The sequence below is a fragment of the Aethalodelphis obliquidens genome, unplaced genomic scaffold (genome assembly GCF_003676395.1).
Source record: "Aethalodelphis obliquidens isolate GAN/ISIS:26980383/991018 unplaced genomic scaffold, ASM367639v1 scaffold39, whole genome shotgun sequence".
Classification (NCBI taxonomy): domain Eukaryota; kingdom Metazoa; phylum Chordata; class Mammalia; order Artiodactyla; family Delphinidae; genus Aethalodelphis; species Aethalodelphis obliquidens.
In genome coordinates this window covers 13229998-13243716 of record NW_020837983.1, presented here as the reverse complement: position 1 = coordinate 13243716, position 13719 = coordinate 13229998, and the positions used below count along the sequence as shown (strand labels likewise).

The 13719-nt window shown below is 36.9% G+C and overlaps 1 long non-coding RNA gene across 1 annotated transcript in view; it reads right to left on the bottom strand.

Moving 5' to 3' along the window:
- LOC113633416 (uncharacterized) overlaps positions 1-13719 on the bottom strand; it is a 52408-nt gene that overhangs the window by 1838 nt on the left and 36851 nt on the right. Inside the window, exon 6 of the long non-coding RNA XR_003438186.1 lies at positions 115-274. This is a non-coding gene — a long non-coding RNA (uncharacterized LOC113633416). The remainder of the gene's footprint in view (positions 1-114; positions 275-13719) is intronic.

Here is a 13719-nt window from a genome sequence, read left to right as displayed (position 1 = left end):
AGTCACAAAACAATGAGAAAAATCACTGTTACTGGAGTATGAAGAGAGGGAAGCAGGGAGTTGCAGCAAGAGATAAAGCTAGGAAAATAGGCTGTGGCAAGATTATGCTACAACCTTATATGCTCTGCTGAAGAATTTGAACTTGTCCTATAGGCATTCGGCAGGCAGTGGCGGTTTCTGTAGCCAGAGAACTGACATGATCAGCTTTGATTTTCAGGAGAATATCCTGCCTTCAATTCTTCATCCATTTCCAAAACACCTGCTAAGAGAATCGCTGAAAGGACACAAATGTGCAGTGGTTTAGGTTTGGAGATACAAATAGAATTTTTTACGTCCTGTCTTCAGAATTTATTTTTCTGGCTATTTTGCTCAGTAGATTATAACAGCATGATAATGAGGCCAAGGTCATGGTTTAAATTCCTGGGTGAGTCAGTCAGTGCAGTGGCCACAGCTGACTGTTAATCTTTGCCAGTTGTCAGATGACAACATGTTATTTCTTGACAAGGAGCTGGGTGGAAGGATATGACTGGTTCATCAAAAATTAATCAGCATTATTGGAAAAGTAACTCAAAGGGCTTAACTGTGACTATAGGACCATACTGTAATTTTAAATAAAAATAAGAATATTAAATTGGTGATTAACAAAAGAGCACAGCATCAGAGAAAGAATACATTGTTTGTTCCTAGAAAAGAAGCTACAGATTAGTACAGTTTAATTATTGGTATTTGAAGCCAAGAAGTAATGAAAAATTTCAAGGATGTTAGTGTAGATAAGTTTTATTAATTACTTTTTGTGTATCTAGCAATATAGGAGGTTATTACTTAATTATTATGTCATAAAACCCATAGAGCCATTTATATTAAAAAGGTCTGGGAAAATCATATTCTAATCATCTTTCACTTATAGCATTATAAAGTTATTTCTATTTTTATTCCCTCCTAGCAATCAATGAGCACATCTTTAAAGTGAAATAGGACAGTATTGGAGGTTGGGACATATAGGCGTAACTGATATAAATATTCTCTTCATTATATCTTCATCTTAATTACAATGCTGACCATTTTCAGAAGTAAAAAAAACAAATGAATTTTATAAGATCAGAAATAAATATAAAACCCTTATGAAAAAATACATCTAGGCATTTAATATCAATTAAATAGCAACAGCTGTTAACATCATAAAAGATAATCAACCAGGCATTGTGTGCTTCCTGATGGAAAAACTATACAACCTGTGAAGTTGTCTGGCAAAAAAAAAAAAAAAAAAAAATCAATCCTGAATTCACAACATCTTCTAGATCCAACTACCAATTTACAGGAAATACTGAGAACAGAGGAACGTATTAAACTACACCATGGTCCCCCACTAACTGGTGACCTGGAACAAGATAGTGACCTCCTGGAGCCTCAGACTTCTCACGCATGACCTGGTAAGAAATGTTCCCTCATAGTGTGGTTGTGAGGACTGAACAACTGGGCTTACAGCATCATGCAGAGTAGCAGGTATATAATAAAACTCTCTTCTCAGAGCTATTCCTCCATCAAGTTCCATTTTAAGTCTCAGTTTCCATGACCACTTTGACTATATTTATTTATACTTATTTAATTTTTGTATCCGTTCCATCTCCCCAACTTCATTGTAAATTCAAGGCCAAATTTTACTATCCTCATTTACTATCCTCATTATAAAAAGTATTTATAACACTTAAGAGCCATCCTGTGTGTCAGATAGCATGCTAAGCGCTTCACTTACCTAATCTTAACAATGACCCACTGAGATATTAACCCCATTTTAGAAACCTAAAAAGGGAGGCTTACTTCAGACAACTAGTGAGTGGTGGAACCAGAATTCACAATGAAGTGTCTCAATTCTAGTCTCTGCTCTCTTAAACACAGTGCTTCTATCCCACTCAGGCACATTGTAGGAATACCATAGGAATCTTTGAAAATTGCAAGTAGACCCAATATATGAGATACCATACAAGCCATACAAATGTGCATGTTAATGACAGAGCTTACTTGAACAAGACTTGTATTAATAGCAAATAAAATTTATTACATGATTAAACTGCACTATGGGATTGCAATCTGTGGAACACTCTATAGAATATTTTACAGGGCAAAACCCAACTGTTGTTTTTTTTGGGTTTTTTTTGTTTTTTTCCAACTGTTGTTTTTTTTCTTTTTTCTTTCTTTTTTTTTTTTTTGGCCGTGCTGCACGACCTGCGGGATCCTAGTTCCCCGACCAGGGAATCAAACCTGGGCCCCCAGCAGCGGAAGTGCAGAGTCCTAACAACTGGACCACCAGGGAATTCCCTAAAACCCAGTTTTTTCAGCAAATATATTGCAAGGAAAAAAAATTAAAAAGAGATGGAGGGGGGAATCTATATTTTAAATGGAACTTAAAAGACATCAACAAAGTGCAAGGATTTGTGGACCTCATTTGGACCTTGATTTTAAAAAAAAAAGAGTAAAAAATCTTTTATAAGAGAACTGAAAATTTGGACAGTAACTAGGTACCTGAGGATAATGGGGAATTATTGTTGCTTTCTTTGGTTAATAATGATATTGTGATGATGTTTTAAAACAGTAAAGAATCCTTAGTGATACATACTAAAATACCTATAGATGAAATTATGTGATATCTGAGTTTGCTTCAAAATAATATGGATCGGGGTGTGCATGGGGCGAAATTGGCCGTGGAAGATGATAGTAAAAAATTCTTTGTAATAAAAGTTTTTGGAAAGAAAAAAAGAGTCTCTAACTTCCACTCTAGCTGCCTTTCATTAAACAAGAAAATCAACAAAGTCGACATTCATTGTCAAGCATTCATTATTTGTTGGATAGATAGTATGTTAGCTGCTTTCACATTTTTTTACCACCTTCTCACACCATCCTACAAAGAATAAGTATCATTCCATTTTATAAGTAAGAAGACAGCCTGAGAGGTTTAGTGATTCGACCAAAGGAAGAGATTCAATTTCAAGGCAAATTTTCAATCTAGGTATCCTGACTTTCTATCCAGTATTCATGCCACTATACACAATTGTTTAATATAGCTATACATATATATTCTGTTTCCCTGACTAAAATCTGAGTATACTTTACTGTAGTGTCTGGCGTGTAATAGGCATCATAAAATAGTTATATTTAACCCAACATGCTCCCTAATAACTATAATACTTAAAATGCAAAAAAAAATACTATAACAGAAACAAATGTTTTGTTAATGTTCCAGTTTGCCTGACATTATCCCAGTTTGCCTGACACTATCCCAGTTTGCCCAGGACAGTCCTTGTTTAATCTGTTGATCAGGTGTAATTATTAGTTGCAACTCCTTTCAAAGTATCCCAGTTTGCACCTCAAATTTTACAGTCATGCTATACTTAGTGTAATATGAATTAGGCTCAGGTGTACAATACGTAATGGGTATAGAAATTTCTATAAAATTCAAACAGTATTTCCCAGAAGAAAGGTCTATGTCATAACCATCCTGTAATTAACACACTATATGGTAGACATTTAATAAATTTGGTTGAAATATAGTTAGTGAGTTCTCCATTACAAAAGAGTAAATTTTTAAAAAGTAAATCACTCTAATTAAGTTATATTCTCCCCTAGGACAAGATTTTTACCCCAGCTGGAATCCAGAAATAGCTAAAAGGAATACCAGGAAAACAGAGCCCATCTTTTAACAAAGAATCATGGCAAAATGAATCAAACTGCCTAGGATTTGTAAGCCAAGCATAATAAATAATTGATATACAAGTCATCAACATAGGCTGAAATACAGTGCAAGAAGATAAAGTCAAAGGAGGCTTCCCAACTAGAAGAAAAGATAATGGTTTTTATTTGATAGCATGTAGGAAGGGACTGTAGAAATCTGGCCAAAATCTAATCATGTAGGAATAGCCTGCAATCCAAGATTTCCCACAATACTGTGGCTTTCAGAGACAAGGGGTGGGTTTATCCTTTGCAATGTAAACTGACTGCTGTATACTTCAAATGTCTCCCTCTACCTATGAGGATTGCTTTGGTCTTATCAAGATGGTGCCTGATCCAACTGCTTTCGTCCATGTCCTTTACTCCGCCAGACACTGTGAAATTCAAGAAACCGCATCTTAGATCTGATGAAAGGAGATGCAAAGCTTACTATCAGCTGTGTACTGATGGTACTGTATCCCTAATTACTTCACTATCTTTCTGATTAGCATCATATAACACTAAAGAGAAGAGGAGATAGAAAAGAGTCCTGTCATTTCCCACAAGGGAAAGGTGAGGAAAAGATAAGCAGAAGAGATAGAGAATAATCCAAGTTTATTAGAGTCTTTACCTTACTTAGTCAAGGGAAATTTAGTTCATCCAAAAACCAGAGAGAGAAAAATAAGTTTATCATATTTATTGGCTGGATACTTTGTGGGGTGCCTAGTTTATGCAGAGAAGAATGTCACCATGCCAATAACTTGGAGAAAGTCATTCAACTTTGGGGGCTTCAGTTTTCCTCTTGTAAAATAAAAATCCTCTATAAGGATTCTTTCTACCTTTTGAATGTAGCCATTGTATGAAATACTGCCGTTATCTAATACTCTCTTCTGAAACATATCATTCAAACAGCAAGCATGGATCGGGAACTATTGAGAACAGCATGACTATATGAAAAATAATGTCTACATCAAAAAGTTCACAGTGTGGTATGAGAGACACACAAGTACTTAGAATCCATTTGATACATGCTGTAAGAGAGGTATCTATAAAATTCTGTAGAGTACAAAGAAGATACACCTAACTCTTATGAGAAACCATAGAAAGAAAATTTTCAAATGGGTATTGAAGATCAGGGCAAAAAAGTTTTTTAGGAAGTGGAACAAAGGTGAATACTCAGAATTACAAATTATTTTGTACAACATTGAATATGGGTTTTAAGAGATTGGAAAGGGGCAGTTGCCGGAGATAATGCCAGAAACTGAGCTAGACCAGAACCTCTATGATATGTTAAAGAGTTTGGACTTCATCCTATAACAGTGCTTCTCAAACTTGAATGTGCATAAAAATCACCTTTGTATATTTCATCAAAATACAGATTCTGATTCAGTTAGTTTGGCTGGAGACTGAGATTCTGCATTTCCAATGAGCTCCAGGCAATGCCTCCTATACTGCTGATCCATGGACCACATTTTAAGTGTGAAGTGTATTCTAAAGAATGGAAGTGATATGGTGAGATTGTTTTTAGGAAAGGTTACTCTATAAAAAGGTAGGAAGTGAAATGGAGAGAAACAAGCATGGTAGTAAAAAGAAAAATTGAGAAGCTGTTAAGATAATAAAGGTCAGATAGGACCTGAACAGTGGTAATGCAGATGGAAAGGAGGTGATATCTTTAAGATATTCTGAAGATGTAGGAAGAATAGGACTTAGTGACCAATCAGCTGGGACAGGTGAGGGAGAGACAAGAGTCCACAAAAGAATCCAGTAAACTCATTTAATTTGGTGTTTGGGTTTTTTGTTGTTGTTTTTGTTTTGTCTGTTTGTTTTGTTTTGCTTCGCTGCACTGCATGGCTTACGGGATCTTAATTTCCCAACCAGGGATCAAACCGGAGCCCATGGCAGTGAAAGCACCGAGTCCTAACCACTGGACCGCCAGGGAATTTCTATAACTTAATTTGATTTAAATGAATAAAATCTCATTAAATCAATGTTGAACTTCATCCCAAAGATAAGAAAAGACTGTAAAAGTACACTTGTTTGGGGAATTCCTTGGCAGTCCAGTGGTTAGGACTCTGTGCTTTCATTGCAGGGGGCATGGGTTTGACCCCTGGTCAGGGAACTAAGATCCCACAAACCATGCAGCGCAGCCAAAAAAACTACACTTGTTTGGCTACAACAATCTTCTGCCATTTTTTTCTATTTAACTCTGTAATAGTCTAAGGTTGATCTAGAGCTGTGTTGTCTGATATGGTAGCCACTAGCCATAGCCACACTAGCCCACAGGTGGCTAGTAAATTTAAATTTATATTAATTTATTACTAAATTACTTAAAATTAAGTAACATTAAAAATTCAATTCTTGGGGACTTCCCTGGCAGTCCAGTGGTTAAGACTCCATGCTCCCAATGCAGAGGGCATGGGTTCAATCCCTGGTTGGGGAACTAAGATCCTGCATGCCACATGACACAACCAAAAAAGAAAAAATAAGTTCTTCATATGATCCAGCGATCCCACTCCTGGGCATATATCTGGAGAAAACTAAAATTCGAAAAGATACATGCACCCCAATGTTCACAGCAGCACTGTTTACAACAGCCAAGACTGTTGTAAAACAGTAAAACCTAAACGTCCATCAACAGATGAATGGATAAAGAATATGTGGTATATATACACAATGCAATATTATTTGGCCATAAAAAAAGAATGAAATAATGCCATCTGCAGCAACATGGATGGACCTAGAGATTATCATACTAAGTGAAGTAAGTCAGACAAAGAAAGACAAATATCGTATCTGCTTACACGTGGAATCTAAAAAGAATAATACAAATTAACTTATTTATAAAACAGAAACAGACTTACTGACATTGAAAACAAACTTATGGTTACCAGAGGGGAAAGGGGGGAAGGGATAAATTAGGAGTTTAGGATTAAAATATACACACTACTATATATAAAATAGCTAACCAACAAGGACCTACTATAGCACAGGGAACTATACTCAATATCTTGTAATAAACTATAATGAAAAAGAATCAAAAAAAGGATATCTGTATCTATCTGTATATATATATATATAACGGAATCACTTTGCTGTACACCTGAAACTAACACAACGTTGTAAATCAACTATATTTCAATAAAAATTTTTTAAAAATTCAATTCTTCAGTTACACTAGTCACATTTCAAGTGCTCAATAACTGTATGTGGCTAATGGCTACCATTTTGCACAGCATCAATATAGAACATTTTCATCTCAGAAGAAATATCTATTGGACAGCACTAATAGAGGCTCATCTAGGCATCTGTATTGCAAGGAGTCAACATTAGGAAAAGCATTCCATTATCTTTATTCTTTGTTTATTTGTAAGATAGTTTAGTATTTTTTTTTTAAGTGTGACAATGAATTAAGAAACGGGAACAGGACTTCCCTAGTGGCAGAATGGTTAAGAATCCGCCTGCCAATACAAGGAACACGGGTTTGATTCCTGGTCCGGGAAGATCCCACATGCCACAGAGCAACAAAGCCCCTGTGCCATAACTACTGAGACTGTGCTCTAGAGCCTGCGAGCCACAACTACTGAGCCCATCTGCCACAACTACTGAAGCCCACGCACCTAGAGAAGAGAAGCCACCACAATGAGAAGCCCACACACCACAACAGAGTAGCCCCTGCTCGCCGCAACTAGAGAAAGACTGCGTGCAGCAATGAAGACCCAACACAGCCAAAAATAAAATATTAATTAATTTTTTTAAAGAAATTCAAATTGAAAAAAATAATAAAAATGGGCAGAAGATCTGAAAAGACATTAAAAAAGAAAGAAAGAAAGAAAGAAACAGGAATGTTTGAAGGTGAGGAGATCTTGGCAGACTCAACAACATTGTTTTCTTTTGAGAAACAACACCAAGGTTTGAAAATTCCAGAAGACGTCTCAAGATCATAACACCCTTGAGAAAATGAGCTCATTTTTAAGTAAGTCTGTGAGACTGATAAAAGATACATTATTCCCCATAGGTAAGCAATAAGTAAATAAAATTTTCAATTTTTTTTTTTTTTTTTTCTGCGGTACGCAGGCCTCTCACTGTCGTGGCCTCTCCCGTTGCGGAGCACAGGCTCCGGATGCGCAGGCTCAGCGGCCATGGCTCACGGGCCCAGCCGCTCCGCGGCACGTGGGATCCTCCCGGACCGGGGCGCGAACCCACGTCCCCTGCATGGCAGGCAGACTCTCAACCACTGCGCCACCAGGGAAGCCCATAAGGTTCAATTTTAAAGCCTTGTGCAATTGTCATGTGTAGTTTAGTCAAGAATAAAAAACTGAGTATAGAGGTTTAAAGAAAGAGTCTATGCCAGGGCTTTTCCCCGTAACAACAGTAAGCTTACCAACAGAGAAAGAATGCTTTACCTCATGGGATGCTTTCAGTGATATATACAGAAAAATTCGACACAAACTGACAAATAAGGAAAGTTATTGGCTCATTTACCTAGAAAATCCAGAAGTGGATAAGGTTTCAGAATTGATTGGTCTAGCAGTCTAGCTATGTTTTATCAAGGACTCAGTTTCATTCTAAATCTGTACATGGTGTTGACTTTATTTTAACAATGATTACTTTCACTGACATAATATGGCTGACAAAAATAATCAGGGCCTCTTCATACCTAAGCTAGTCTGCTCCCATATCCTTTCAACAGAAGTTCTAAACTGTGCACTGATTAGAGCACTTCTCATTCATCCCTGGGGCCAGGGCAGTCCATGCTCTGCTAACTTAGCTGTGACTAACCTGAATCCATCATCGTAGCAAGAGGCTTGGCCTACCCAAACCACGTGGTTGCCACATAAAAGGGGAAGATTGAAATAGATGTTGGGGAAATAACCATAATATTTACAATGTCAGCAGAAAAAGAAGATAATTTTTTAGTTCTCATTTATATCAACTTATTTTTTTAAATCCTTACATTCCAAGCCATTTTTTCTTGATAAAACACTGTGAAATGTGAAAATGAGCAAATGATGTTTCAGGTTCACAGATAAAAATCACATTAGAGAAAGCACGAGGAAGAAAATGGTGGCATGAAGGTAATTTTACTTTTTACTGCAGCCACAAAAAGTGAGGGAAATAGGTTCAAAAAGAATTGATGGTATAAGGATAATTGGGATATATTCAGATTTTACTCTAAAACTATAGATGAGAATCTTTCATAAAATGCAAGCAGTACCAAAAGTAAAGTGGAATGACTTTGGCCACCCTACTGTTAAAATATACACACATAGGAATTAATTACCTTATAAATAGAGTTTCTAATATACAAATACGTATTGAATTGATGACCATGATAAGGTACAACCTTAAGCAAGTTATTGCTTACCTTTCTCCACTGTTGATTGGAAGATTTTTATTCAAATCCAGTAGAAACATTTCAAAAGTTTTATCAAAATAACTGTAAGTTTATTCCCCTAATGTTTTTTTCAGGTAACTAAAAGGACCCTAGGTGGATGCAGGAGATTAAAAATAATAATAATAGTAATAATAATGCCCACACTTTGTTTTACTCTCACTTGATGTTTAATGACAAAATTTTGATTTCAACGTCTACCTCAATGAAACTAATATCTAAAACTGTCTCTCATTTCACTTCTTCATTCTCAGCTGTCTATGAAGTATTTATACTTGAGGATTCCACTACCATCTCAAACTTAATATGCCTAAAACAGAATTTATCCACTATCCCTTCCCCAGCAACAACAAAAAGTTCCTTTTCCAACTTCTATTTTTCTGTCATTGGAATCATTATTCCCACTCCCACCCCCCAGCCCCAAATCTTCTGTGGCAGGAATGTCGAAAACATCTGTAATTACTCCTTATGTTTTTTCTTATATGTAATCAGCCCCTGCATACTATCAATTATTTCTTTATCATATCTCAGAGATATCCCATAAACTATTCTCATTGCCACCACTCTAACCTAGGTTATTATCACATCCCACTCAAATAATTGCAATATCCTAGTCGGAGAAAGATCACTGGACTTGGACTCTGTATACCACCAATTAGTTACGTCCTTTTAGGTATCACAATCTTTGAGCCCCAAACTCCTCTATAAAATGAATAGGGCTAGGACTTCCCTGGCGGTCCAGTGGTTAAGACTCTGCTCTTCCAATGCAGTGGGCGCAGGTTCCATCCCTGATCCAGGAAATAAGATCCTGCATGGCATGTGTGTGGTACGGCCAAAAATTAAAAAGATAAAATGGACAGGACAAGGTTGTCACTATGTTCTCTTCAGTTCTAAAATTTTGTGCCAGAACTATTTCCCCTTGCTTCAGTCTCTTCTACTTTTCCCCTCCAAATCATTCAGTACACTGCTATCAGATCAACCTTTAAAAACACCCCTTTTACTATGACATGTAGGAGGCAGAGTAAAGCAACAGTTCAGAGTGCCAGCTCTAAGCTCAGAAGGCAAGGATTCTAACCTCAGCTCTGCCACTTATCAACCATGTTACAAAGCATGTTCCTCATCTGTTGAACAGGGAAACAGATAGCACCTCATTAAAGAGCTCAAAATTAAATGAGGTAATACATATATATGCCTGGCACATTGTTAAGTGCTCAATAAATGTTTATTATTCTTACATTACCCAATCAAAATCCAACAACTCATCCTGCCTACAAAACAAGTCCAAAATCTGTAGCCAGAGTTTTAACTTTTTCTGCATCTACCTCTGAACCACTTTTTTTACACTTGTCTTTACTGTTACATTCTATAGACCCTCCCTCCCAAACATGTTGATCTACTCTTTATCTTCAAGGGCTTTCTGACTTATTTGCATCTCTTCAATGCCACTTATGCCTGGAACACATCAGCCTCTTTTGTCTACTTATTTGAAATCAAAAGGCTTTCAGCTACATGTAAAACAAACGGACAAACAAAAACCTTAAACTAGGTTAAACAATAATGAACTGTTTGGCCTGGTGGCAAGGCAGGTTTTATTTTATTTTTTTAATATTTATTTATTTGACTGTGCTGGGTCTTAGTTGCAGCACGCAGGATCTTCATTGCAGCATGCTGCAGCATGCGGGATCTTTAGTTGCAGCATGCAGGATCTAGTTCCCTGACCAGGGACCAAACCCAGGCCCCCTGCATTGGGATCATGGAGCCTTAACCACTGGACCACCAGGGAAGTCCCAAGGCAGGTTTTAGATTGGCTGGATCCAGTGGCTCCACCTCTGTTTCTCTGCAGTTCTCTTGGCAGTGCCCTTGTCTGTATGTTTCCTTGACCCTCTGGCTGACTTACTACCTGGAAAACAATGGCTCTAGTTGTTCCAGGCTTCATATTCATGCACCCTGTTGTTTGAGGAAGAGAGAAATTCTTCCCAGTATTCCAAGTAAGAGTCCTGAAATTCACCTTGATTGGGTCATAGTCTCCTCCCATCCCCCATCCTCAGCCCCAACCAAACAATGATGTGACCAGGGGAAATGGAATGTGCCAGTGATTATATTAAACCAACCACAAATCCCCCTGAAACTTGAGGTGGGATCAGGTTCCCTCCAAATACTTGAGCTTATGGTAGAAGACATTATCCAAGCTAAAGTCTGAATGCTGTTAACAGTGAGAAAGCAAATAATGAATATTGGTTATGGAGCCAAGAATGTCCACTCCACCATCCCTAAGGCCCAATTAAAGACTATCTCTTTGACGATGTTAGTTTCTATAAACACTGCTTTGACTTGCTTTATACTATGTATATGACTTGCCTCTCTCAGTAGATTATAAATTCCTGAAGTCAGGGACACTATATTCCTACTCAGCACTAAGCACATATTGAGAGCACTCCCTGAGGGATAAAATAGTTGAATGTTGGATTCAGTGCTATGTATTTGGAAAGTGGAACTAAGTGGTTGAAAGAAGTGGGGTGGGTAGAAAAGAGTATCACATCTCTTAGAACAATTCTGGGGGAGAGGAACAACCTAGGTAATGGATCACTGGGTAAAATAAGTCAGGAAGTGTCGCTCCCCAAAATAGGATTAGGGGAGTGATAGGAATCCCATTTCTACTTTCAGATTTGAGGCCAATATGATTTTCTAATAGCTCTGTTTGATAATTATATTTACGCCTCCACAAGTGGCTTTCTTAGCCTTGATAATTCAAGTTTCTTATTTCCTTTGGACCTCGCAAAGTGTTTCTCCTCACGTGGTATCAGGGAAAACATATTCTGTTCATTTACTTCATAACTGCTCCCTTGACCTCTCTATTGCTCCCCTAACCATTAGAACCCAAGATGCTCTTGCAAACAGGACTAATTATTGACAGTCTTCATCTTTTGCAAATGGAAGTGATGACAGACCCACTGCTTTGTATAAAAATATTTTGCTATTTCTATACAAAATATTTTATTAATGGAAACCACACAGTATGTTATATTGAAATGTTATGACTTGAAATTTGTGTATCTAATGTCTCTAATAATAAAGGCTTCACAGTACAACTGTTGCTTGTAGATTTGCAGCTGGCTGGCATTTTAACTTTTAATTTACATTTTTAATTTAAATATGACTGATCTGAAATAATTAGAAAAATTCTCCTTGAATCATTGCATTTCAAAAGAAGAAAGCAAATCCAGCTGTCTAGTTGTGAGGCAACCTTTTATTTAGAAATTGAGATCATTAGCACATCATTAATGCTTTCTTTCTCTCTATTAAATATTCTCCTAATAATGCTAAATCAAATGAAGCCTCTTTATATAAAGTCAGATTCACCAGAACAACACAGCAAAGTATAGAGGTGAGAATTATTAACATGTTATGAAAAAAAAACTCATTTCTAAAAACAGTTTCAATAAACAATAAGTATGCAAATAACTACTGCAGTTTCTCTTTCTCAAACCTTAAAAAATGCATTTTTAGGTAATGGTTCCAATAATTGTTCTGTCTTCCCCACTGAATTTTGAACTCCTGAAGGTATGTGTAATGCCGTATTCTTATTATTCACTTATCCTCTAGCATAGTGCTTTCTATACCACTGAATATTTATTAAATCTAATTAAAAATCAATAAGCCCTGCTAATGAACCAGCAATTAATAGGAAATATTTTGACTCTAAAATCCTGACACTTGAAAGAAAAACATCTAAGCATAGGAATGTGATTTTCCTCATTTAAAATGCTGAGGTTTTATTTTTTTCCTTTTGCTTTTAGCCTTTATTGTTAACCTAAGTATTGAAAAAAAGTAAATATATCTGGTTAATGATAAAACATCACTTCACATTTTCAAATCCTAGATCATCTTCATTTTAGTTTTAATTTACCTTTTAATTTAATTTTACTTTTTTAGAAAAAGAAGAAAAATGACTAAACTCTTTTTTTTTTTTTTTTTTTGTGGTACGCGGGCCTCTCACTGTTGTGGCCTCTCCCATTGCAGAGCACAGGCTCCAGACGCACAGGCTCAGCGGCCATGGCTCACAGGCCCAGCCGCTCCGCTGCATGTGGGATCTTCCCGGACCGGGCACGAACCCGTGTCCCCTGCATGGGCAGGCGGACTCTCAACCACTGCGCCACCAGGGAAGCCCCCTAAACTCTTTTTTAATGCTGAGTGTAGGAGGTCATAATTTTCTGCTACAGGATTGCTGATGTTTTTTCCTTCTTCATTCCCATGTGTTTCTATGAAAGGACTATTCTTTTGTTACTGTGTATGTGTTATAGGGATATGATTTAAGTCACTTTGTGATGATGATGATGATGATGATGACCCTTTAGATCACTTCCTCACAGAATGCTCAAGAAGTTGGCAAATCTGTTAACCTCAGCCAGAAAGGTTTAGATATTATAATAATATATTTAGATATTATAATTCTGATAATCCACTATGGATAAGGTATATACCTCAGGCTAGAAACCTGAACTGCGTAAGAAGACCCCAATTAATCTGAGACATTTAAGCCAGTCTCCTAAACCTTAGTCCAAGAATGAGTCAGTATGTGATGAAAACACCTCTCGTGTGATGGTACTGAGATGCCTTGTCATATA